Here is a 27055-nt window from a genome sequence, read left to right as displayed (position 1 = left end):
GTTCATTTTACTTTAAAACTGGAGCATCAGTAATTGAGGTCTATGTTCAAGTTCTCTTCCCTAAACCACAAATGCAGCCTTAGTCCTGTACTCTGATCACTGAGAGAAACTTCAGCAATTTCATCAGTTTAATATGTAGAACCTCACAAAGTTTAAAATAGTTTTTTTCTACTTCCTCCAAATCAAAGAATTTGTCCCAAATAAAATAAACTACCTTAATTAAATATGCTAGAATCTATCAGGCTTGAAGTGGTTGGGCAGCAGCTTTCCGTATAGACTGAAACCTCTGCAAACACCAAGCACAATCTTTCCAACTTTCCAGCAACTATCATTCCATCCCTTATTTTTCAAAGAAATGGGGACGGACATCAAATAAATGGTTTGAAGTAGTCCTGGTAAAATTATACTCAAGCTCAAAGTGGCAGACAACTCGGGTCACATTTATTCTCCTTTCCCTTAAGCTTTTCATTATACAGCAAAGGTTTTCCTAAAAATGCCTTGCTACCCTGATTCAATTTAATTATGCTTTAGCTGTTATCCAAGTAACTTAAAATAAGTAATTTTTGTAATTAACAAATATAGTAGGATCGCAACTTCCAACCCAGTTTCACTGCATATTGTATCATTTCAAATCTGTTCAATAAATACATATTTAGTTAGTTAAATGACTAGCAGTTCACTGAGTGGACAAACACTGAAGAGCCCACTGAAGGGTAAACACTGACTCTAAATATGCATGACAGGCATTTATTGGTTCTTAATCTGGTTTCAGCATCTGAAAAAAAGGGAGCCTATTGCACATATGCAAATAAAATTCTCAATTATAACAAAAGATGTCTTCAAACCGAAGTATGCCACATTGTAGCCAGGTTTCAGGTAATAATGACACTAAATTATGCCATCTATACTCTTGATAAACACCATGTAGACATTACAACTCCCTGTAAAAATATGGAAGAACTACTTATTGTGTTTTCTCAATAATATATGGGTCAAGCGATTTCAATGCAACCTGTCTTGTTGCCATTCTCTATGAAGGGTCTGAAAATTTAAATAAAATTGCTGAGCTTCAGAGTTCAGAGTCTGGCCAGAGAAGTCTCACCAGGAGGAGGAATAATGAGTCACGGTATCCTTCAGATAATTTGGACCCCTTCCTTCTTCAACATTTTCAGATATGCTTATTGTAGATACACAGCTAGAAATACCTCTGAGAGCTCTGGGCACATAGCTGGTAAGTAAAACAGCTACAAAAACAAGGACTATCTACTTCTATAATCAAATCTTTTCACCCCCTACCAGAAGGGAAAAATGAACTTTGCATTATATACAGACGCCTGATGGTAGACTGAAGAAACTTAGCTACTACTTACTTTACAGAGCCTGTATTACGTGCTTCTTTCATTCACTTACAACTTAGCGTTGTTCCAAATTCATGTCAAGAAGGACTCTGTAGGGCCCTGCATAAAGACTTTTTAAAGGACCAACCTCATGAGAGAAGAATCAAAAATAATGTCTGGTTCACTAAAAATTCAGGGAAAAACAAATCCCGTTGAACTCCTGTGATTTTTAGAAAACACTTTTTTTTTTTCTTATGTTATGTATGATGAACTGTTCCAAGTTCTCCCCTGAAATTCTGTTTCTCAGTCCTGACTACCTCCCTCTGATTTCTTACCCCATCTGTACGCTTATGGGCATATAGCCTTCTGGACTAGATAAGTTCTGTTCAGACGTACATACCTTTACACAGGAGCTCAGCATAAAAAGGAAAGGTACAGGCAACAAACTGGTTTTGGAGTCATATAAATTACAGAAGGGCTCCAGGTTTTTTAGACGTTTCTAGCCCTTACAGTTGCAGAAAAAAAACTTTTTAAAAGTGAATTCTCACTGCTTGAACCCCATAAAACAACAAAATGCCTTACAAATTGGTTTTATATCTGCCAAGCACTAATACAAGTCAGCTTTGTAATCAGTTTCAAGATGCGATAGCCATCATTAGACTTCGCATCTGGCATCTGGCCGTTAAACAGAGCACTGCTGCCCTCCTGCTCGGCACTGCGCCTTCTGCCAGATGATCCTCCGCTCCAGCACTGGCTCTCTCATTTAGCACTGAATATAGATTTCACATTGCCCCAGTTCCACACTAATCCTTGGAGGTTAAGATCGTGTCACCAATATGATTTAGACCCCGATTCAAAAATTTATTGAAGACAGCAAGTGTTGGATCAGTTCCTGAAAGGCAAATATTAGAGGTCTAACACGTCTACATTCTCATTCAGCAGTGCTAAGGATCACAATGGTGTTGAAGGTATAACGTTTTACTCAAATGAGGTATGTACACCCAAAATTATAGTATTCAAACTTAAAAGGTGAGTTTAGAAAACTAAAAGCTCTGAATCCTATCCAGCTTCCCCATACATTGGTACTGACAAGCATCTACAAAACCACTGTGCAGATCATCTACCCCAGAGCTTCTGCTGAACTGGGTGCTCTGGTCTTGACATGCAGACACAGCCCTGAACTGACCACCCTAAAGCTTCAGATCCCTCCTGAAGTTGTTTTTTTTTTAAGGAGTCTGCTGCTGTTCCTTTGATTTCACTCTCGATTTTAATAAATGGGTGGAATTTACTGATGCTTCAACCTTAGAGCCAAAGCCAGCCAGAAGTGCAGACCACACTCCGCTTCACCTGCAACCGGCACGCACAAACCAGTCAAAACTGAATGAAGGGGCACAGGAAAAGAGGATGAGGCAGACTATCTTATAGGGGCTGAAAGAGTGAAAAATAAATATGAAAACTACTGGATGACGTGAGATTTTTTCTGTTGTTTATGTACATATCTTGGAGATGGCAAAAGGTACTGACTGATCCCGCTAATCCTGTCACTTAATGATTTGAAATTGCTTCTTCCTAAGCATGTTGGTATGCGGTTTGCAAATGGAGATTTCCACTAGTTAACTGTAAATCTCCTCCATAGCCTAACATATCCCACTGACCACTTCTCCCTCACATTTCTTCTAAACCACCGCCATATAGACTATCTGTATGGTATGTGTATATTATGTCTCTTCTAATGACTCTGAATTGCTCTTTATCTTTTCAATATCTGTATACTACAAGCAGAGATTATCACAGGGTTAGGGTGTTGATTTAGAGTGTATCAGGTGGTCAGAGAATCTATTCTTGTGCTTGATCTGATGTCACCTAAACCTTAAAGTCAATTTGCCATTCCTTCATTGAGAAGTAAACACTTTCTAATTAATTATTAGCTATTATTTTGACTTTATTTTCTGATCTTCCTACAGAATGTTCATTCTGGTTTTAAAATTTAAAATGCAAAAAGATTATGTGGCATAAACCAGAATGCCAGTTAATACTGTACATAAGAATGATGTTGCACTTGAACTAGCCAAGTATGAGAACAAAGTAAGGGAAAAATAAGGCTTTACTCATCAAAGTATTTCACTTGTTATCTTAAAGTATAAGGTCATTTATCAAATTGTATTTTTAAATGGACCATGAATCTTGAAACTGTATCTATTCAGCTTTTCCACAAATAAATCCTTTAAAAAGCATTTCTTCCCCGATTACAATGCCAAGTCAGAAAAGCACATTTCTCCACTTTCATTTAGCAAATCATTTAACATCAGGAGCACCTCTAACTCTGCCTTACAGCAATGCTGAACCTAAGCCTTAAAACGTCATTGCCGGTTTGAACAACCCTGGCAAGGCTCTCCGCCTGCTCTCCGTCATTTCTGCATTGCTCAGCCAGAATGCCACTAGAAACCAAGCAGAAAGGGCTCCCACAAAAGCATGACTGGAATAGCCAGGATGCTGTCATTTCCGAGGTGATTTTCAGGAAATGAACCGAAAGGAAATTCCTGCACCCAGATTACAAATTGTGGGCCTTCGGGCTGCACTCCTTCGGAGGCTAAGCACGTGCCAGCTGAGCAGAGAATACCGACAACGCTGACCCAGAGCATCCACAATGCTTCTTCGATGTCTTCCTTCCCTTTCCAGTTGGCAATCTCTCTTTGAAGCAGATACAGGGGCCAGTGCTGTCAGCAAGAGGGAAAAGGGGTTAAAAGACCACAGCCGCTGTAACCTCCCACAGCCTGCCAGCAGGCAGTCCTGGGGAAGGCTCCCTCCCTTCGCCGCCTCGCCTGGCCGCTCAGCAGTGACCAGCTCCTCCTCAGACTTCCCAAATGCACCAACGGCCAGAGTTAAGTAATCCCAATTTGATTTAATCTAGTGGCTCTGGGGGGACAGGTAGTATTTCAAGCTCTTATCTAATTTCTGGTGGAAGTGCAGATTTAGGATTGAAGGAAGAACAACTTTTTTTCTTTTTCCCCATGACTCCTCATTTCTCTGCTTCTTCGTGATACAGAAAATAATAAAAATAGCGAGACAACTTTATTTTTTAAAATAAAGCTCCTATTCCGAAAAGGTGAAACTGCATTTGCTCATACTTCACTCAAGAACACAATAAAAACATTTAAGCCAAAATGAAGAATTCTAGTCAGAAATCACCCACACTTCTAACAGATGACAACAAAGGGATTAGGAATTTATGACTATAATCAAGGTAGGTTCTCTACATTAAAGAAATAGTATTTAATTACCAGAGCAGAAAACCTACCCAGAGCCTCCAGAGACTCTTTGGGTTGCTCGGGGACTTTGGAAGCCACTGACAGCTTATTTGGAGGGTTTTTCCTCCAGTGGCTGCTCCGCTGCATTAGGATATGCACCACATTTCACTGCAGTACAAGAACTTGTAACAAACTTCATTGACACTAGCATTAGAAATTCATGATGAGCTCTCCAAGTATAAAAGACCATTTAAAATAACTGACAGAAGGGAGAAGGTTAGAATTGCTATTACTTTTATCAGACTCTGCAGTGAAAACAATGAAAAAGTATACTTTAGAGTTTTAACTGCAACACGTCAGTAAGTAGAAGTCTACAGCTGGCTTTGAAAACTTTAAATATAATAGTGAAACTGCATGAAAGGAAGAAGTAATTTTTTTTCAGTGCTACTTCTCTACATTTGGCTTCCAGCCATCCAATTTATTATTAAAAAATACTCAGCAATTCCACTAAAAGGAAATACGTATCAAAATAAACACTTTTTTATCCTATAATCTTAACCAAGTACTTGCAAAAAAATGCTTACAGTGGGAATGGAAACAGGGGTTAACTTTTACTAGCACTACAGGTCTGAAAGAAGGATACTCTTTAAAACAGTATTTTTTAATGCACAGGAATAAAAAACAGTGTTGAGTGAAACAATGCAACATTCAGTGTTGGTTCATCTTACTTACTCCTCTTTGAGAACACAGAACTGTCCACAGTTTTACCTTTCTAAAATGTTAACTGGATTTGCAGAAGACTGAGTGCAACACAGGACTGTACCTTGGAGGCAAATGCTTACCTTAGGAGGAGAAGCAGTTCAGACACTACAAAAATGCATACGAACTGTTCAAGCAGAAACACGATCTATACAAACAGCAAAATGTCATTTTGAAAAATTAAATGACAACAGGGCAGGACACATTTATGTAAAACGTTCAAAATCTGTCTTTGTTGATTTCTAAAATTATGAGGTATCTTAAAGGAAAATAAAAAGAAAACTCAGATGACTGATGTTCTATTAAGCGATCAACAAGTTATAAATAATTATCAGCTTGTCTATGCACTACTAGATGAATAGTTTTTACGTTTATTTTTAGCCTAACATGCACACATTACTGGAAGTCTAATGCAGTGGTTAAGATACAGTCAAAATTGTAAGAAATAATTTTTTATGTTAATGTATTTTTAGTAGCCACTACGGAGACATTTTTCAAGTTGGGATTTTTGCCTGCCTATTTTACTGTATTCCTCTGTGAAATGATTCCAAAATCAACATGTTTCTAAAATATTGATCCTAAGAAGCGTTTTGCAATCATCATTCCAGTCAATTTAAACAGCTTATTTTCCCCACATATATAACTAATAAAGGTTAAGTGATGCCACCCTGACACTACATTATTTCACATGGAAAGGAGAAAATGCAATACATGCCAAAAAGAATAACCTGAAAAAAACCTGAACGTTCTACAGAGGGGTGATTAATGAGATCCATAACTTTGTTCTACTGCATCGAATCTAAACTGAAATGTAGCATAGTGGAATACCATCTTATTTTCATAGTGGAGATTATATACAGCATCTTCAAAGAAAAATAATTCCCAATTGATATAAAATGTCACAGTATCACTAATTTCAGAAGTGAGGTATTGCAGATAGGGGCACACATGTTGGGTCATGGGATGTTTTCAGCAAAGAAACAAGTTTGTCACTTGCATCAGGTGCATGACAGAGGAAGCAGGCCAGCATCTGAGATGGATGCCATGCGTCAGCACCAAAAAGAGGAAAATAACTTTCTGCAGCAATTCAGGAGGTTCTGGCAAGAAGGAAGCTCGCTGCTTGCTACAAGCAGTCTCACTGAAGACAGCACTGAAAATGCTGCAACTTCAAGAAAGGCCTTCAGTTTCAATATTTATTTTGGAATATTTATTTTCCTCCTCACTGCAATTCACTATTAAATATAGCTACATATGTTACTGAGGATATGAAACATATACTTTCTGTGATGGTTAAAGTGTAAAAAAACTTATTAAATAAATCTATCACAAAAATAAATGGCCAAATCATGCATCAAACAGGAGATTCAGTCTCTATTTTAGAGTAATTTCTAACACTGACTTGTTGCTCCAGTAGCAATCACTCTAATGCAATGACACGGTCTTTACAGATGCCACATCACTGTGTGCATCTGGAGCTACTCTTCTGAGCTTGGACTGTAAGCATGACAGCAGGATCTTGAGGAGTATGAAATTATCCCAGTATGGCCCCAGTAATAAGTCTATCCTGAGAGTCTGGGGCTTTCTGTGACTTTTGCGATACCCCTGGTCTTACCTAGGAATTAATAGCCCAATCTAAGCATGCATCAGTTAATGACTTTTACAATTCCAGTGTTGAAAAACACACTTAGTCAGGCGCCGCTTCAGTTCAACCAGCTTACTGCGTGTGTAAGGATACACTGTTCTATCTGTACACACACCGCGGGCTGGTATAACCAGTCCTAACGCTACACCTCTCATCCTAGACTTCATCAGGAGAAAGACACTAACATCCCTTTGCATCTGCCCCTATCCAGAGTGAGAATGACCAAATACTGGCCCACATATTCGTCATATGCTCATTCAGCTAACTTAATAGAGCAAATAATACTCTAAAATCAGTAGACCTTTGTTGAGCGGATGTAACTTTAGAAAGGATCATAAAGGTCTGCCTGACAGGGTATATTCATACTCTGTCTTTTGAGATTAGTCAGTCAGAATTGATTGCAACTATTAATTCTCAGAGAAATATCTAATAGGTATGTAATGTTTACTTCTCTGAAAGTACCTGATGCAACTAGATCCCACTGTGAAGGGCTAAACTGTTCCACGGAAGCCTCTTTGGAAAAAAAGTTAACAAATAAATAAACAAATAAATGACCAAGCATATCTATGTAATAAACTGATTTCAAGCAGAGATTTGCTAGAGCATGACATGGAATATAGTTACAAAGCAAAGGTGTGATCATCATGTGCTAAAACACTGGTGTTACCTGTGCTGTCTAAAACAACTGTGAAAATAACAACTTGAAAGCTCAGGCTTCAATACACTTCTGCATTCCTGGAGTTAGCTCTGCCATTGCTCCTACAGGGTAGTAAGCAAATACAGGCTATGTTAAGTCTTTATTTTCCCACTTGTACTAAAGAGTTTCAGCAGGCATACAGACGCCAGTTTTGTTACACATGCACTTTTACTTTGCTAGGAGCATTTAGCACCATAATGAGTAGATTCCAATAGCACTGTAGTTGTTTCCACATTGCTAAAAAGTACTATGGCATCAAAATTATACTTTGTCTGCCAGAATATATTGATTTTGATAAAATGTCATTTAGAAAATATGTTTGAAGAAAATCAATATTTTGTTGCAATATTTCAGTAAATATTTCAGTACAGTTTCATATTAAATTAGCACTACATTGAAAAAAAAATCAGCATTATGATAAAAAACATTTCAACTGCTCCCAAGAAATATTTTTTAAAACTATGTTCTATTGAAAATATTTAAATATTAAATTTTTGTTGATTCTGGGCCAAAACAAACATGTAAATAATAAAATTGCCATTAAGTGGACAGTCTGGTTCCCACACAGCTCTATTAATGGTTTGTATCTGGAAGAGGCCTCAAGAGCAGACTTCACATCAGAGTAAGTCTACTACCTGGTGTCCTCCTCCCCTGCACTCCAGACTTCTTTTGGAAGGTTTCTACAGGGGTTCTTCGTACCCTGCAAGAATAAGAGCTCTAATTCCTTGAAAGGCACCTTGAGTCTGTTGTCTGCTTATCTGGTCGTAGCAGGAATCCACACTGGAGTCTGACAACTCAGGGCTGTGGTTAAGGAGGGGTGGAGAATGTATGTGACTTCTCTTGCACCGCCTGGTCATTCTGCCAAGATAGTCTTGAAAGACCTTGAAAGAACCCACTAGAGAAGAATTTGAGCAGGTTGCAGCATCACGACGACTGAGAAAACTATTGTGAGGATTAGCCTCTCCCTTTGTGTTCCCACTCTCCATTCTCCTCTTGCTTTTCAGCATACCTGAGACTACAAGGATTGACTTATCTGGAAAATTCTGTACTGGTTTGGGGGTAGATAACAGTGAAGAAGATGCTGAGGTGAAAAACGTGAGAAAAGACATACTGAGAAATTAAGACTGTGTGTCAGTGAAAGGTCTGTGTGTGCAGTGGGAACCACAGATTATGTCTAATCTGAGAGACCTGGGAACTCATCACCAAGTCCTGAATAAGGGTGTGTGTCTCCAGGCGCCATGCCTCAAGCATGCCCTGACCACCGGAAAAATATCCCGTTTTCCACCTTTTTATGATGCAAATAAAAATTATATTGTCCATTTCAAGAGACGCAATACTTAATCCTGATCTCTATTCTATTTTCTGTCCTAGATTTCACAATGACTTAGTCCTGAAGCTTTATCTTTTTGGAAAGGGAGGAGTCACGAGTTCTTGAAAGAACACTGCAACTGCTCTGAATTCCTATTCTGCATTAAAAATACAGATTTTAACAGCTTTCAAAATGTATAACAGTTTCTTTTTTTAAAGTTCATTGAAGTCATCAGAAACTCTCACTTGGGGGATTACAAACTCCTATACCTTATACTGTAGAACTCAGTATTGTAGGCAAAAGTAGCTTGAGGAAAAGTAGTCTCAGACTTAAATTAATCCATGACAATATCCAAAGACATTCAGATTTTCTCTTCTTGAATTCCCAATAGCATAATTCAAACATTACTTCAGAAAGATTTTTGAGGACTAATGTGATTTAAAGCAAGCAAACTGCTGCTTTGAGATTTCCAGACTAGAAAAGCCCAGAAATTTAGGGGAGAGTTTACAGTTTTTCTCCTTTACAGTTGCAGACAGACACACACTGCTTTATACTGTTTGTACATTGAAGTATTCTGGCATTCAGAGGAAACAGTTGGTGAAAGCAAGCAACTTCCAGAAATCTGCATGAGTGCATGGAGGTAGATTACACTTCAATGTCAGTGATTAACACTGGACGGCTTTGGGGATTTAATGAGCACAACTAACAATGATGACGACATGCATTATAATAGTATGTTGTAGAAAGTATTATCGACAAGGAAAAATGTGGCCAAAAACTATATATAGAGATATCCTTTATCTAGGTGCACATTAGCTAAATAAGAGCAATCATTTATTTTAATATCCCTTAGCTTAAGCATTAAGAAACCAACTGCAACCAGATATTCCTGAACTGAAAATCATGGAAGCTGGAAGATTTTTCCAGGTAAGTATCACTTTTTTGTGCTATTCATTAAACATCTGATACTAGCCCCAGTCAGAGATACGATACTGGGCTAAGAGACATACGGTATGAGCTGACACAGCAATTCTTATACCTGTTTACCACTGCTTCTTGTAAACAGCAGAGAAATGAGAATAAAGATGAAGATATCACTTCATAACAAGTTGCTAATTAAGTGATGAACAAGTAACACGTCACATGGGGATGTGCTTCAGTGTCCCAAAATGAAATGACAATTCATTCTAAAAATGGGAGTTAGGATGGCTTTGAGTTACCTATATTAGCACTGTAGTTCAAATCAGGAACGTGCTTTTGAAGCGAATCTGCCAACTCCTCTCCCTTACCATACCTTGGTTCACGCTGCAAAGCTGTTTGGGAGCATGTCAACTTTACTCCTTTCGGGTGGACCCAAACCAGACGTGCTCTCCATAAACACACCTAGAGCTCCAACTATAAATTGTCATGCAGTCCACTGAACCAAACCAGAGCTACTTCTACACAGCAAACTCTCAGCAGAAGCATTTAGTGTGGACATCGGGCACGCAGCTGCATTCTGCATCTACTGGGCCGCATGGTACCAGCCTTTGTCACCAAAAACTGGACCAGATCTCAGGACAGCAGGATCTGTCACTAGTCTGCTGAAGGATGTAGGACATGCTTCCTCTCTCATCTGTGGCCCCACACCATAAGACTATTTAACTCCTTCAGATGAACTTTGAGACCTATCAATGAAAAGCAATTTCCACAGTTATTTCAAATGCATGGTTAGCATGACATTCTGGTAATCAATTCCCTTACAGACATACAGTATTGTACCTTGGGTTTGTAAACTATCTATCCTCCGTCCACATCTCACTTGTCAGGCTTCTCACTAGAGAAGAGATGCATTTGGGCAGAATCAGACCCCCTGGACCCCATGAGCAGCTCAAAGGTCAGCCTGCAGAACACACAGGTAGGTCCGATCAGCTCAGTGTGGAGAAGGCATTTTTTAATGGAAATCTTACAGGTTGCTGCTATAAATGGAGATGACAGTTGGCTTCATTCTCCACTGACGTGTTTCCAAAACAGACAGTTTCCCACTTTTGTTAACATAAAGCCTGCAAAATAATTCTACATAGCATTAAAAAAAAAAAAATTACCTGGTTCGATCAGTACACATCAAACAAATTTTTATCTGTGTTAAGTTTATTGACATTTTCTCCCTCATCTCTCATGCACACTGAACAGCAAATATTTCTTTGGAGCCCTACGAGGGAAAGTGGAAGGAAAGTTTGCATCACAGAAAGGCTGTAACAGTGCCAAGGATGAAAAGCATAGGGTGATGGCATCCACACAGCTGGCCATCGTATCCGACAGGGACAACCTGCCAGTGCAGCATCAGCTATAGGTCTGAGGCTTGTTGAGTCTGGAGCCACGCACTTCTTTCAGAAAAAAATTCTTTGGGAAAAGCTGAACTGCAAACATCTCTGGAGCCTTTTGTCACAGAAAACTGTGGGGAATTTTCATAAGCTCTGAATTCCTGCTGAGAATTCACCTTTGTTTAAGAGTTCAACAGGTATGGCTTAGTGAGGATGTTTAATAAGGCTCAATGCAGTACAGCCAGTACATCTGGTACAAAAAAAAGCTGCATTTATTAGGTCTACAGGTCAGTATATAAATTTCTCAAAGAGACTCTATGGCTATGTCTCTACTAGTGAATTAAACATGACTAGAATATTAAACATTGTACTCTGGCACTGAGGCCATCTGGCAAGAACATCTCAAGTCCTTACTATTAGACTTTCTCACCCTCCAAAAAGGGGTGGCTATATGCTAGCTGGGTATCAGAAGCCTCTCTGGCCCATGCAGACTCCTGAGCAGCACCTGGGAAGCCTTCAAGGGAGCACCAGCTGGCAGGGGCCAAAATCACCCCATGAAGCACTCCAAGAATTAATTGGTAAGGTTGGTTGGACTTCCCGTACTCAGGAACATTTCCCAAAACTGTCATGAAGTAGCCTATTGGCAGCAGTGTCTGTATGCGTGTGTCCCCCACCTGTTTTGTGTAAGTCGAGAGAAGGAGCTGAGAGTCATGGTGGGACAGCAGAAGAAACACAGACACACACACACACACACTTGAACGCAGGTCAGGGAAATTCAGTTCCTTGGGATATTTCTTTGTGGTCCAGCAGTAACCGTTGCACTGTAAAGTCTTTAATAATTTCTTTGGGATGTACACCAACTCTAAATGACACTGAGCCTCTGGAGATTATAGAATAATTAGTAAAACATTTTTTCTCCCCTTTTATCAGTGTCTAATGCTCTAGTTTGTTTATTCCTATGAAGGGAAACCAAGAAAAAATGGTATTGGACCTGCTGGTAGATACTAGACCCTGAGTCAAACAAAAATTTGTATTCAGTTTCTGTATTTTTCACTGGGAGTTTTGCTTGAAAAGAATTAAGAAAACGTTGTTTTGAAAATGTAGTGACTCGATCTTCATCAGCTAGAGCTTACAGTCAGAACAGCTGAAGGGAAAAATGGGAAAAGTTGTCTTAAATCACCTTCTTGTTCCTCTGATCCCAAAGCAGCCAGACTGAGCCAGCTCCCAGCATCAACTGCAGCAGAGCAAGGACTACAGAAATACAACGCTGCCAAGTCATCTTGTGACACTAAATCAAGTGTCAAACAGACCCTGTTGCACACACATTCTGTCCTCTGCTCTTCCTGACAAGCTTCTCTCCATATCCCACCTAGATGGAAAGGGGATATTAGCTCCAAGGAGGTATTTCCAACAGCATGCCCAAGGGGAATTCTCAGCTTATTATTTATTATCTTGAACTGAGACAACAACCAACAGCTAGACTCCAGAAAAGGATCTGGCTATTTCCTAGATCTCTGGATTAAAAAAGCCCCTTTTCATACATAAGACTTACAGTGCAATGCTAGACGATATATCAGCAGGAATCATGACTGGCATTACAGCTGGTGGCCACTAAAGAGAACACTTGCCTAATAACAACAAAGATAAGCCAGAGGGTGATTAATGCAAAAGGGCAAATTTTAGAAACACATCAGCATTTGAAAACTCTAGCCAATATTCTTGCAAAGCTAATGAGTAAGTAATACCATTCACATCTGTAGGAAGATGTTGAACTGAGTACCAGCCACAGTTCTGCTATGTGTTTTGCTGCTTTTAGAAACAAGGAGAGGGCAGAACAAGACCTAAAATTCATCATGGGAAAATCAACAGAGGTGATGTCTGAAAAAAAGTTTTTCAAAGAAATAAAGATTCAAAGTATTTTTGGAATTTAGTCTTGCAATTACATATAATTCTTCTGCTTCTTTTAACACACTCTCCAATACTCACTTTTTTAGGGAATATACATAGGATGGAAGGCATGGCCACTTCTCTGCCTTCAAAGCACCTAAAAATTCAGGCTATGATACCTAATTGCTTAAAAATTCCAGTCTTAGCGTGAAGATCTGCATGTCTGGAGCTTTTGTGCCATCCTATGAAGACACAATAGGGTAAGCTGATGGTCAGGATATCGCCATTGGCGCTGGATTGCTTTGCTTCTGCCAGTCTGTGTGACAGCTGACAGAAGATGGGCCAAAACCTCTTCTCTTTGACACCACTGAAATTACACCACTGCATGTAATAGCCAAATTTGACACAGTATTTTCCCTGGAAAGGAAAACGTGTTCCTGAGCAGTCTGATATGACATAATAGGCTAAAATAGTCTCTTCTGGAGTTTTTTCAGTCTATCAGTAAAATAAGTGTCTTGGAGGAATACTGAATACATGTTTTTGATCACGTGGAGACTACAGCTCCTTCTGAGTAACTGCCTATTTACCAATGGCTTTTGTGAAAAACAATAAACATACCCTGTCCCTGCTGAGCAATGATAACCAAATCAAATCAAACTTTCACTCCAGTACAATCTCATAGTAATCTAAAAATTGAACAACTCCCCCCTCCCTCACCTTCCTTCCCTGTGTTTTCTAACTCCATTAGAAACAGTCACGGTTTATAGAATGGCTCACTACAGCAAAAGCATGGGTATAAGTAAACTGGAGGATTTTTTTGCAAAGGTCTGGTCGCTCAAGTCTTTCAAAGATTTGACCCTTCTTATATTTATTCATATGGCACAAATGCCTGCTATTCAAGTCAAAATAAATAAACATAGCATAACAGTATCATTAAAAATAAGCACTTTCTGTTTTCAGAGAAATTAACATGCCTATACTGACAGCCATGCCACACTAGGAGAAAAAGAGATACAGAAAAGGATTCCAAGCTGAGCGTTGAGGTAGGCAAGGGTGTCTGGAAGACTATGAAGAAGCCTAACTGGGGCTGGTTGTGCTGCAAGAACTGATGAAAAAATATCACACTTCTGACAAAAAGATGACCAGAGAGTAATAGACATGAAGATTCAGCAAGGGACAACAGGGAGAAAAAGATGGAAATACACTAGTAGTCTCGGTAGAAGCTAGGACAAAATCTGGTTGCAGTGATAGATGACCACACTTCAATGACAGATTGAGAAGTAACCCTGACACTTTCATCCTTTGATTGCCTTCATCAACATTACATCTAGTCAATTCTTCACACCCATTATTTCCATATATCTGAAGATTTATCACTCATCTTTGAAAGGCAGTATTTCATTTTGTGTCCTCTAGAAGCAATTAACTAAATCCATCTTCTGAATCTTCAGCATTGTTACTGCATTATTGCTGTGTTTTAATCGAATTCCTCGGAAGTGATCTGCCGTTAAGAATAGATTCATTGTAACATTTTATTTCAGGTTTGCTTTGGTTTTATTATCATGAAGGAGGTCACAATAACATATCAATGTATAAAGGACATACAGGATTCAACAATGCCACACATAGTGGGGTACAGATGACATTCAATATTGCTCTGTAAATGTTATAATCAAACAGCATATAGTGTTGCAAAGAATTTTAGAACTCATTTATTACCATGCTACACGGTAGGAAGCATCAGCTACAGTCAAGCTTAGAAGGACTAGCTAATTGTGTGCCAGAAAATAGCAAGCTACGTGTGTATTTAGCTTAATTCAGCAGTGTTTTCAGGGAGAGGGAGGGATCTGGTTTTCCCACAACAGATATTTTTTTTTTTTTGGAGACTGCACACCATAGGAAAAGGACTAGAAAAATAATGATGTGAAAAATACAGCCTCCTGCTTTAAAGCACAATAGATGTGAATACTCAAGAGTCAAGAGGGAAGAGAAAGAATTGCAGAAGATTCATACAGGAGTCTCATGAGATTTGGTCACTTTCTTGAGCTATTAAAAAAAAAAACAAACATTCAGGGACTTTTAGGGAAAAGTAGTAACAAATTACTATGACTTCTGTCTTAAAGACAGCTGTTCAGTGAGCACCAGCAGTTGAATTAATAGGTATACTTCAGTGGAATAATTCTTTTTTCAGTTAAACCACTTTGCACATATAGAAGCCTTTGTGCCAGCAGGTTACTAAATGACATTATACATGTGTCTCTGTAGGTAAATTAGAGGAATATAAAGCAAGATTATAAATTAGATCCTTTTAGACGTGACTAATGAAGGAAAGGGACAACATCACAGGTGTTAGGGCTAGATTATTTCTTTAGGAAGACTAAGCAAAAGGGATCTTCTTCAGAGGTTTGTTTGTTTTTTTTTTAACATAAAGAAATACTTCACTAATGGATAACATGATTACTTTATGCAAACTTCTGGCTTCCCTTTCCAAATTACAGCATCAGCAACCAATTCAAAAGGCACCTAACACCACATAGATGGGTATGCCGGGAAAGATGTACAGTATCAACCTTGATGCAGTACTTTACAGTCAGGTTAATAATATATGAGCCTGCGACTAAAGTGGGTCTACTGGAAAGATAAGCTGATCAACTATCTTAAATGCATTTTCTAATTCACTGCCCATCTTTTCCTTCCTCTTTTTTTTTTTTCTGTCCATTTAAGGGGGAAGGTTTATAAGAAGAATTGTAGGCAGATAATCAACGTTTTTAAAATAACTAATCTATTCCCAAGCTAGTTCAACCATTCTTCTGAAGAAAAAACATGGAAGAAATGCCAAAGGAGACACCATTTTTTGATTAAAAGGAAATGAAATATTTCCTCCTTAAAATTGATTTCTCTTAATCACCTCTCGTTCATCACACAAACACACAGGTACTGCTAACTACTTCTCTTCACATTTCATAATCCCCTACTGCCCAAGGACAACCTGCTTTCTCTGTCACACGAGGTAAAGATGAAGTCCAGTCCAGCTCCTGTAGGCGAGTAGCTTGCACCTGCGCTCTAGGTGCCTAATGAAGGCTGTGTAGGGGACTCTGGTACTTTCTTTAGTCTGTATTAATGAAGAGAGGCAAGTACTCTGGAAACCCTCCGTAGAAAGACCGTTATCTACCCAAGCTGAGGTGAACAACATCTCCATCTGGATTTAAACGCATGTTCACTGCACAGCATAGCTGGCTTGGATGCCACCTCAAGTTCCTTCTTCCCTCCATCAGTAGCTATTGCTCATCTACCAGAGCTTTCTGCTCTGTGATGTAGCTCAACACGCAGCTTTCTGCATGGGAAGTCACTATCAATGAGTATGAAGGCAAGCAAGACCAAGAGAGAGAGCTTGTCCCCGAGAAACCAGCTGCAACAGCAGTTTCCCAATGTGCAGAGAATATTTGTCCAGGTACTACCTCTAGAAAAGACATCCTCGAAGAGAAACAAAGAGCTCCGACAGCAATGCAGAGTCAAGAGGACATGTAAGTGGCATTCACTTCACCTACTGCCAGACGCCTAACAGACAGGCATTTGGCCCAAGCCATGCTCCCTGTATGGAGAATGGAAAGAAACAAGCTCCCTACAGTGAGTCATCTTCTAATACAGAAACTGCTAGTCAGATAGGATGTATCACCCTCTGGAGAGTCACAGCTCTCCCACTAGAAAGGGTGACTACATAACTTCACATGGCTGCAATGCATTGCACTTTTTTTATATATCTAGCCTAGCACATAAAGTGGGCCACGGAGTTTTCTAGTCCAAAGGACAAGTGGCATGGCATGGCTTGAGTTATTTCACAGCACAAGTAGCTGCATCCAAGCTGCCTACTGGGAATGGACCTGGTGTGGGCTAACCTCCAGCGAGCACCCAAGCATCACCTGGGAAAATGCTCAGCAAAATCCACGTGGATGATTAACATATGATAAGTGCATGCCTGAGCTCAGGCACCATGCTCAAACACAGAAGACTTGACATTCTTCAGATTATCAGGAGCATCACAGCTCTTAAATCTAGAGGATCCATAGCTTACGGGGTCCTTCTGAAAACAAAATCAAGGGTCATATCTATTCTGCAAGTTCTGCTAACATTTTGCTATGCAGAATTCCAGTTGGTTTGGGAGATGTTTTTGTTATCCAAATAGAAAGCCTACTTTACATGATTGGAAAATGCTTAGAAAGGCCAAGTGTCATCTGAATAGCCCAGCAGGTCAGAAGCTAAAGCAAATCACTGCTGGTGCAGAGAAAACACAGACATATCATTGTGCTATATTACGAAGAAAGGCCCAAGTTCATCTTCTGTATCTTTAATGAATAACAAGACTTACTGCATTACTCAGTACTCCCATCTTGAGTTGGTGTATTCTAAAATTCAGAATTTAAATGCATTTTTGTATTGTCTATTACTTTCAACTTCAAAATTTCAGTGCATTTAAAAAGGCACAGTAGCATCAGAAACCATCAAGAAAAATAGCTATCTGCTTACAAAACAACTTTTGATTAAGTAGAGAAATGGTTTCCACTAGCTTACATTTTAGCACTCTAAGCCTGCAAGATTCAATTTCTTACTCTTCCAGACTTATTTCCCCACTGAAAAATGTAAGAGGGGCTCAGCTTCCCTGCACAGCCAAGCTCAGCTCCTGGAAGAGGAAGCCCTCAACTCTGATTCTGCACCAGCCCAGTCCCAAAGAGTGCAGGGCCCTGCCCAACCAAGCTCACGTGGCGTGTGAATTGGATTACAACTCAACATTTGATATTATAACGAAGCAATGAGCTCATGTGCTAAGACTATGATGGATAAGTAACCACTTCAATGGGAGATGCTAAAATTTCCCTCACGTGATCGAGAAATAGCCATGTGCAACTCAACGGAATTAAGCTCTTCCTTTCAAGTAACTTTAGGGTTAACAGACCAGCAGAGTATGATAGTGGGGCTATCTTACATATCAATTAAAAGAGCAAGGGATGAGATATTATTAATCACATGGATCTGAGCTTGCTTTTAAAGGTTATCTTCTCTGTGTTACATGTATTTCAGTTCAGGACTCACACAAAGTCTGCCTGAAAACCCCTCCACAGTTCAAACTGTACACAGAATTTTACGTGCATTAACCTGCTGGGTAATATTACTTAGTGCTGCTGAAGATCAACTGTGTACCAGTTCAGCACAGTCTTCTACTTACCTTCAAAAAGGCAGGTTAAGGAGGAACAATAGTGGAATTCATCCCAACATTAACTAAAAATTGAGCATCTATCCTAGGACAGTCAACTCCTCTCATTGTCTTCTCCGTCCTATGACCCTGTAAGCACCTCTAGACAGGCAATTCTGCAGGGCCAGTCATCCTTACTGTCTTAAATACCTGTCTTAGAACAAAAAATATTGTCTTACAGAAGTGCTTCCCTCTGTTAAAGGGAGCTCTGATGATCAGCTCTGGCTGGATGCTGGCCATACGCTGGATAACCTATTAAAAGCTTGTGAAACAAGTTGTATTCAAGGCCGGAACTCCCGCTGATACAACCATCCTGTACAGAGCTCTGTACTGACGTAACTTCACAGCTTCCAGAAACTGTACTAGCTGCACCAGAGGTGCCTCTGGCATCTCTGCAGAGTGCTGTATTGTGCCGTGGAGACATACCCATGAACTAATGAAAATTCAACATTCATTTTAGTATAAAGAAAAAAGTCATTAACTGCTATTGAACTGCCAATTATCCAGTGTAACTGCAGACCTCCCAGCACAGCTGTTTTACCTTCCCTCTCTGCTGTATGCAATATTACATTCATATTGCAGGTTACATTATCACAGCAACGTGTAACCAGTTCCTAACTGCTGAGAGAACAAATTATTTTGCCAAAATTATTGGTTCAAATCCGTAATAGTGAATAATGAATTAGACATGCCTAAACTTGGGGATTTTTTCCTTGCAATATCTGTAGTTATAAGGAACTGTGAAATTCAATTACAAATATTAAATGAACTCTCCTTTTGAAATGATTCTTCTTCCAGCTATTTTTTATGACTCTGTGTCATAGGGGAGAAAAAAAAGAAAGTTTGTCCTGGATAAGCTAAAACCCCTAATGGTAGCTAAATATTACTCAACCTCTTCCACTGAAAGTTTTTATTATCCTTCAGTATTGATGGATTGCATTTGATACTACCCGAGTTTAAATTCTTTATATAATCAAATCTTTACTAAACTTAAAATTGTGAGGAAAAGTGTATCATTACTGAATGACCCCAATGCTCTGGTGACACCTAAACAAAAAGTCTTCTCTCTGAGAGTCTTAAGACTCAGAAATCTCAAGTCACAAATCATGGGCGGTTGCAAGACTACACTAGGGAAATATTATAACGTATTTATTTTATTCTTCCATAAGCATCCGCTACTGGCCAGAATCAGTCAGGACACTTGGCTAGGTAGACCTTTAGTCATGAATGTTCCTGTGTTTGTATGCTGTCTTCTGCCAAGCATGAGATTGTCTGCCATGCCTTTATCACATTGCTAAGCTTTCCGTATGACTACATACATTAAATTATATGAATAAGCACTCAGTGCATGAATAAAAATCTTCATATAAATATCACTCTTTCCTTTCTCTCTTTTCTTCTGTCTTCAAAGGAATGGGAAAAATTGCTAGGCATAGAGTAGGTATAAATCCATAAAGTTTCTGTCAATTTTCCACTCCTGCATAACTTAAATCAGTGTACTTCTTCATGACTTGGGCATGACGAAAGGCTGTCGACAGAAGTAAAAATTTACTTACGGTTACATGCACAGAAGTCCTGACCTTGTACTTTATAACTCTTTTGTTATGACCACTATATTTGAAAGGACATACATGCAACACCTGTTGCAATCAATGCAAAGATACCAAGAACACGATACAGATACATACACAAAGTTGGTAACTAATGACACCCCAGATGGCATGGCATAGCCTTATGACACTGGCATATATTACAAATAACCTATGGGAAACTCCTGATCTTCTGCAGCATCAGCACAAGACCAGCAGGCCCATATGAAACCACACCAAGACATGCTTGTGTGTACAACTCAGGGGAGCACTGACAGAAATAACTAAATCAGAGCCCAGATTCACAGAAACACAGTACTGGAAAAGATCTCAAAGCATCAGCTAGCCCAGCCTCTTCAGAGGCAAGAGCAACACCATTGGAAGAGGTGTTTTTCTAGTCTCTTCTTGAAAACCTGCAATAAAGGAGATGGTACAACAAATGTAGCTAGCTGAAAACTAATCTGAAATCAATTAATTAATTTCTTCAGGTCTTTCTTCAATTGGTTCTGAAGAGCAGCTGATCATCCTCCTCTCACCACCAGCTTCCTACATATTGGGAAATTTATTTCCTCTCCCCATCCTATTTTTCAGTGCTAAACAAACCCATTTACTTCAACATCACCACATACGCCCTGTTGTCTAATTATTTTAATTAGAAACATTTGTTTCCCTTCCTTACACCTCCTGTTTGTTTCCATCTCCCTGAAAGCCAGTGCAAAAACACTGGACACAGCATTCCTGGTCAGGCTTCAATAGTGGTGGACAGAGAAACCCCTGTGTCTTGTGAATGACACTTCTATCTATGTACCCGAGAGTAAGATGTGTCTTTTTTCAATTGTATTGTGCTTGTGATTTGGATTAACTTTTTCACTTGCTTTAGACTGGTCCAGTAAAACCTCCATATCCTTTTTTTCTGTTCTGCTGCTTAGCCAATTCCTTATCGCTTTAAATACTGGATTCTTCCTTCCTTACAAAATGTAGCACTTTGTGCTTGCCCCTTCTTTATTTAGGGCCATTCCCCTAATCTGATCTAAAACATCATTCCGAATTCCCTTGTTGTCCCTTGAAATGTTTGCAATTATTCCAGATTGATGTCATCACGGATTGTATCTATTTCATCATCCAAGTCAGGATGATTCAATACTGGCAGCTGTGGAGTTGGCTTCTAAAAAGCCTATTGCAACCTCCCAGCAACATTAACTACCTCCTTGTCTCTGCATAAGCAGGTATTTCTTCCCCTTCACAGCAGCCGCTTTCCTCTGCGGATAAGCAGAAGCCTGTCATCAATTCCCTTGGCCAAAGAGGAGTCATTCTCCTGTCATGCCGTCTGCAACAAGCACTTCTCTCTCTCTGTCAACAGGAACTACAAAACATGACAGGAGTGGAGAGACAAGAGTGAGGCAGGCTGGGGGAGTTCACAGGTACTGTCCCAAGGAAGAAAAACAGATGGGGCTAAGACAGAGGATTAGAAGGAAAGATGCTCTTGTTGTCAGCTGGCAACCAGAGAGCAGGTAACCTGCTAAGATAGACTGTCCTCCAGGAGCAGCGCCCGTTGCTGCCGTCTCCTCACGGATGGCTGCTGGCTCATCACCAGCGCAGTGACAGCACTCTTTGCAGGGCTATGCAGGCCTCAGGAGATGCTTCCCTGCTTGGGCAGTATTTCTTTCTTCTTCTTCCTTTTTATTTTTTTTCCTATATTATCTATCAAACACATACATACATATATATATATATATACAGATACATGAAATTATTTATATGATCTATCTGCCATATCTATTTAGTATGATCTACTAGTCTCCCTACGTACATTAAATTATAAAATATATAAAAGCAAAAATCAGTATATAAAGTTATGGATTCTATTTTATACTCTTGTGATCAAGTTATAAACACTGCACACGAGTCACCTTCTAGCTAGAAAACTTGCGTTTGCCATAAAAATGATTATGTAATCACTCTATTAGTACAACTCATTTAATTTCTCCATCTGAATCTTCAAAGCAAAATATGTCACAACTCAGTTACGATTTCCTGCATGAGGTAACTTCGAGATTCTGTTTGCAAAGTATTTAGAAAGTAGCTGTTTATGGCAGGAAATATAAGCTACATTTATGATAGGAAACATCGGTTACATTTCACTGTGCCTAGCTGCTGCCACTCGAAGACTAACCAAGTTGCCTTGGCTCTCTCCATAGCCATTCAGGAAAGATGGACACCTCCCAGAAAAAAACACTGATGTCTAAGATACTTCTTACAAATTACTGCCTATCTCCTCCTGATTCCACAGGGAGCTTGGAGGATGAGCTTTGGCTGGACACATAGGGAATAAGTAACTTGCCTAAGCAAGGGTGTCTGGTGCCATTTTGGATGCCCCGGATTATGCAAGACCCCTGCATAGGACTGGCAGGTATAGCACAGGATCTATGGGAGTCCCCTACCCTTCTGGAGAGGCAGCTGGAGTCCAGACAGGATACCTGGCAACACCTAAAATATCTAAGAAGCACTATTAAAGTGTCATCTTTCTTTTAAGATAAATAGCTCTCTGGACTCCATCACCTCTATTGACAAGAATAAGACTCGGTTGTCTAAACTTCAGGAGCCGGTGTCATGTCTAACACATGTGCACAGAGAACACAGACATGGCAGAGGACTTGCAAGAGGCCCGCAGCAACCTGGACTGGAAACTGGAGGGCAAGTATGATACCATGAAACTGAAATGACAGTAGACACCTTTGCCTAAGCAGCCACATTGTTTTCTGGATCTCCATTAACTGCACATGTAGACCCTAGCAATCCAGCTCTCACTTAGACATCTAATTGTACGCATCTCAACTTACATAAACTGAATCCCACCCCATTTTTTAGACATCGAAAGTAAGATGTGACAAATCTCACCAATGGAAGTGTGAAGGTTCTGCACCTTCAGTACTTCGGATGAAGTATGAATTAATTCACCTAAAAATAATTATTTATGCATCACTATCTAAGGAAAGTAGACAATATTTGCCCTCAGTAAGAACTTTAGTTGACCTTACAGTGGCAGCTACAAGACAGTTTGTCAGAAAGATGTCAAAATTGCTTTGAAAATCAGCAGGCACCCAATGAAGTCCATATGCGTACTTGCAGTTTTATAATGGAGCATATGTAAAAATAAAAAATTACAGTTAGCATAGAAGAGATTACATCTTTTTCAGAAACAACAACTCGTAAGTTTTATGGTCTGACTTTATGTCAAACTAATTTTCTGAGTACAGTATTCTCAAAACAGCAGGATGACTATATAGCCAATGATGCCTCCTGGGTTTTGCTGGTTTAATTTTATCAGAATTAGAGCCTTTGAAAAACCCTGGGTGAACAGCTCTGAAGTCCCCTCTATATACAAAGAGAATGCAGACAGCACTTCAGAGAGCAGTAGTACAAGTTTCCTTTCTTACATCATCTCTAAGAAGAAAGGTTCATTTTTTGCACTGATTCCCTTGTTTTCACTATCCATTTTATAGCTCTACCTCCCGTAAACTGTAAAACACTTCCTAAAATGATGGTAAAATGAAAGCACAGCACCTTAGTCTTCCAGCTCTAATGATGAGTTTAAAGAGGGGGTTATTTGGAGACTCAATGTATTGATTATTTAACTTCCTACGGATAAAAAGCTACGGGAGTATTTGGGTGCTTGAAAATTATATGCCTGGAACTAATACAGACCAAATGTTGAACAAGAATCAGACTATAAAAAAACCCACAAATTGTGGATACTGTCTGATCAGAAATAGGCTGACAGACTAGTAAAAAGCAGGAGAACTATCTTTTCCAATTCACATCATCTAAGCAAAACATACCTCTAAACACAGAAAGTACAGAACATAATCAACCCAAATCATGTTAAATTATAAAGCTAAATTATTGAAAACTGACAACAGTAATCTTCCATACTCTTTATTTGTAAGATGACTTACAGTATTTTCTCAGTTTTATGTCTGTTATCATTGATTAGAAATGCATCTGGAGATGTACATTACTGTACATTTTACAGGCATTTACGGTAGTTTTAAATGCAATTATTGGAGGTATGCACAAAAATAGGTAGGTGGTTAAGTACCCAATTAAAGGTGTAATTTGTGAAATAGGCAAATAATAATGGGAAAGCATGCATAGATAAAGCAGGGAAATAAAGCCCATATGGAGCTATACATATATATGCATATATATGTGCAGGTCATTAATAAACTGCAGCCCTTCCTTGAACAATGCACTTACACGCAACTTCCTTAACTCATTCTTGCTACCACATATATAACTCAAAGTATAAATATCAAAGCATATTATTTTTACTTCATAAATGTTAAGTATTTTCAGTATGATGTAAATAGTATAGCAGAGTAACAATTTCAATAATGCTACTCAATATTTTCACGATGTTATGAGATCAAATAGAAAATGCTTATTTTGAACTTTTCAGTAAAACAATTTGATGCTGCGCAGCCCTGATACTTGTATCAGTCCTCCTGATGCAGCTTAGAATTTCATCATCAAATCCAAAGAAAAATGTTAACTGTTCCATGTAATCTGAGGAAGAAGCACGTTACTATTTAACAAGTCTATTCTAAAAAAAATAGCTACAGGTAGTCTGGATGTATGGAGGGCAAAGGATTTTTAATAATTTTCAACAGAAAGACTAAAAATACACAAATAAATTTTTAAAATGCCGGAAAGCCAAATGAGTAACTAGTAACTGAAGATTCACAGAGCAATATATTATATATAAGCCTAGAGTTTGATTAAGAATAGAAAAAGAGTATGATACAAGCTGTAATTCTTGTTACAAAGAATTGTCATCATATCACTGAAAGCTACATTACAGGCTGCCTAGAAGGCAGTATAAAAAAACTTGCTGTAATAACTTTTTATTTATATTCATAAAATTGAGGAATGTTAATTCTCTGGTTATTTTATTTTTAATATAGAGATGAATTTTAACAGGCTGATTTATAAAAAGTTACACCGATGTCTAGATTTAAATCAAAGAAATTAATGTCCATACTACCACAGCTCATAGAGAGAAATTCTTGTAAGACATTTCAATAGCTGATGAGGCTAAAGGTCAATGATCACAATATCTGCTTGGAATTAAATGAAAGAATATGTCAAAGATTAAAAGTTTAGTGGGTAACCAGCATGAAGTTCAACAGCTATGCCTCAGGTCTTCAAACTAACCGTGACTTATTTTTTCCCCTCCAAATCACTATCTTAGAATGTATACTTCAGTAATCTTGAAAAGCTCCTTCTGTTCATCCTTATTCACTGTTTCTTGATATTTACTCAAGAATCTTTGCAGATCAGTATAGTTACCTAAAATAAGTGGAAGCAATCAACTTAAGCAGTACTTGAATATAGCTGTGCTTAGTCAAAGATGACTTCTTTCACAGGGAGAAGAGACAAGCTCAGCTGAAACTCTGGTTGTAGTAAGGTGTTCACCAACCAGAAGCCCTTTCTGCTCATTTTTCCTGAAGTAAATTAATACAGGTTTTGTAACAATACTACTTTAGCAACTCCTTTCAGAAACATGTATTTGTTTCTGTTGCAAGACCTGTATTGATGTTTTTTAGACTTTGCATTGCCCCATGAGAGGGCACAGGAAAAACTTCTTCACTTTACAGCTCTGGCAACTAATGGGAAACAGTGGGCACTGACTTGTGGGGCAGCTAGAAACTTTAGTAATTGTTATGCCGGCTCACTGTCCGGGAGAAAGGGATGGCACTCATCCTCCTGAGGAGCTCTTGTATCATTCAAGATCCAATTACCCAGTCTAGCAGCATAACAAGCAGTGTAATTACTTGCTTTTCTTTACACCCCTGCTACAGTGAGTTGGGCAAGTTGTTATTTAAACCTAACAGCTGGGAAAAGAAAAAAAAAAGGCACAAAAAGCAGTATACATCCCCTCATTTTCTTTCCAATCTCAAGTCTGCCTTTCTCTGATATTTATTGCCTATGTGGCATTTCACATACACAAAGTGTTATATATTAATTTAATGTGTAATGTAGCGCTTCCCTAAGTCTGAAGCATAGCCAAAGGTGGGGAAGGTGGCAGTGGGGATAGTGAAGTCAGACTTTTCAATTACTCTTCAAAGACTCAGCTTCCATTTTTTTGAGAAGCAATCCTGTAGGTACACAAAAGCCTGGGGAACATATGAGGTGTCTCTACAGCTGCCTGAATTTGCAGGAAACCTAAAATAAACTCTTGTAAGTAAGAACCATCCCATTTATCCCTCCTGAATGAGTAGAAAGGCAGACGTTGGTGGCACTTTTAACTGCAAACAGGTAACTGTATCTCTGTTAAAACCATTTTTTAAAAGATTGAAGTAGAGCAAAAGTTTCTATCTGAGAATTTTGGGTAGAACGGGTGAAAGAAGGGGCAGGATTAATGAAAATACACAGATCACACATAAAGCCAAGCTATACCAGCTCATAACACTGCAACAGTGCATTGAAGGGGGGATAGTGGGGTGTTAGTGTCGTTTACTAAAAGAGAGCTCAGCTTCCAAACGTGCAGGTTATTATTTTTAATGCCATAAATGTAACTACAGCATTGCAGAGTAGGCTGCTCTTCTTACCTCAGGTTTGCAAAAGGAAGAATAGAAGGAAAAATCTGAGATACAGAGGGAAGGAGTAATTTGCTCAGGAACATGAAAAATCCACCTGAGATTTAGGATTAGGACGAGAAACAGCAACTCCAGCTTCTAACCCCAAATCACCAAACTACAGACCCGGGGACCGAACCGCATAAACACACTAAACACCTCCCTTTTCCTCAGTGAACCTGACAGCCCCCAACAGTGTCACCTCGGGAAGCAAAATTACAGCTCCTCCAAAGTCCGCGCGCAATCGCGCCCGCTCTAGAAGCTCCACGATAATTAACACACTCGCCCGCGTCAGAGTTTATCCACCGACAAGCTGGGTTGGGTTTGGGGTTTTCTGCCCTAAACCTCTCAAGAAGCGGGGAGACGCCGGCACCCGCGGCCCTCCGCCACCCCCACCG

At 39.2% G+C, this 27055-nt stretch overlaps 1 protein-coding gene across 1 annotated transcript in view; it reads right to left on the bottom strand.

The window, feature by feature from the left end:
* GABRB3 (gamma-aminobutyric acid (GABA) A receptor, beta 3) overlaps nt 1–27055 on the bottom strand; it is a 110617-nt gene that overhangs the window by 83176 nt on the left and 386 nt on the right. The gene's annotated exons all lie outside the window — the stretch shown is intronic.

The sequence above is a fragment of the Haliaeetus leucocephalus genome, unplaced genomic scaffold, assembly GCF_000737465.1.
Source record: "Haliaeetus leucocephalus isolate CR32 unplaced genomic scaffold, Haliaeetus_leucocephalus-4.0 Scaffold712, whole genome shotgun sequence".
NCBI classification, from domain to species: domain Eukaryota; kingdom Metazoa; phylum Chordata; class Aves; order Accipitriformes; family Accipitridae; genus Haliaeetus; species Haliaeetus leucocephalus.
Note: the sequence above shows the minus strand (reverse complement) of the source record. Positions and strands in the feature narration are given on the sequence as shown.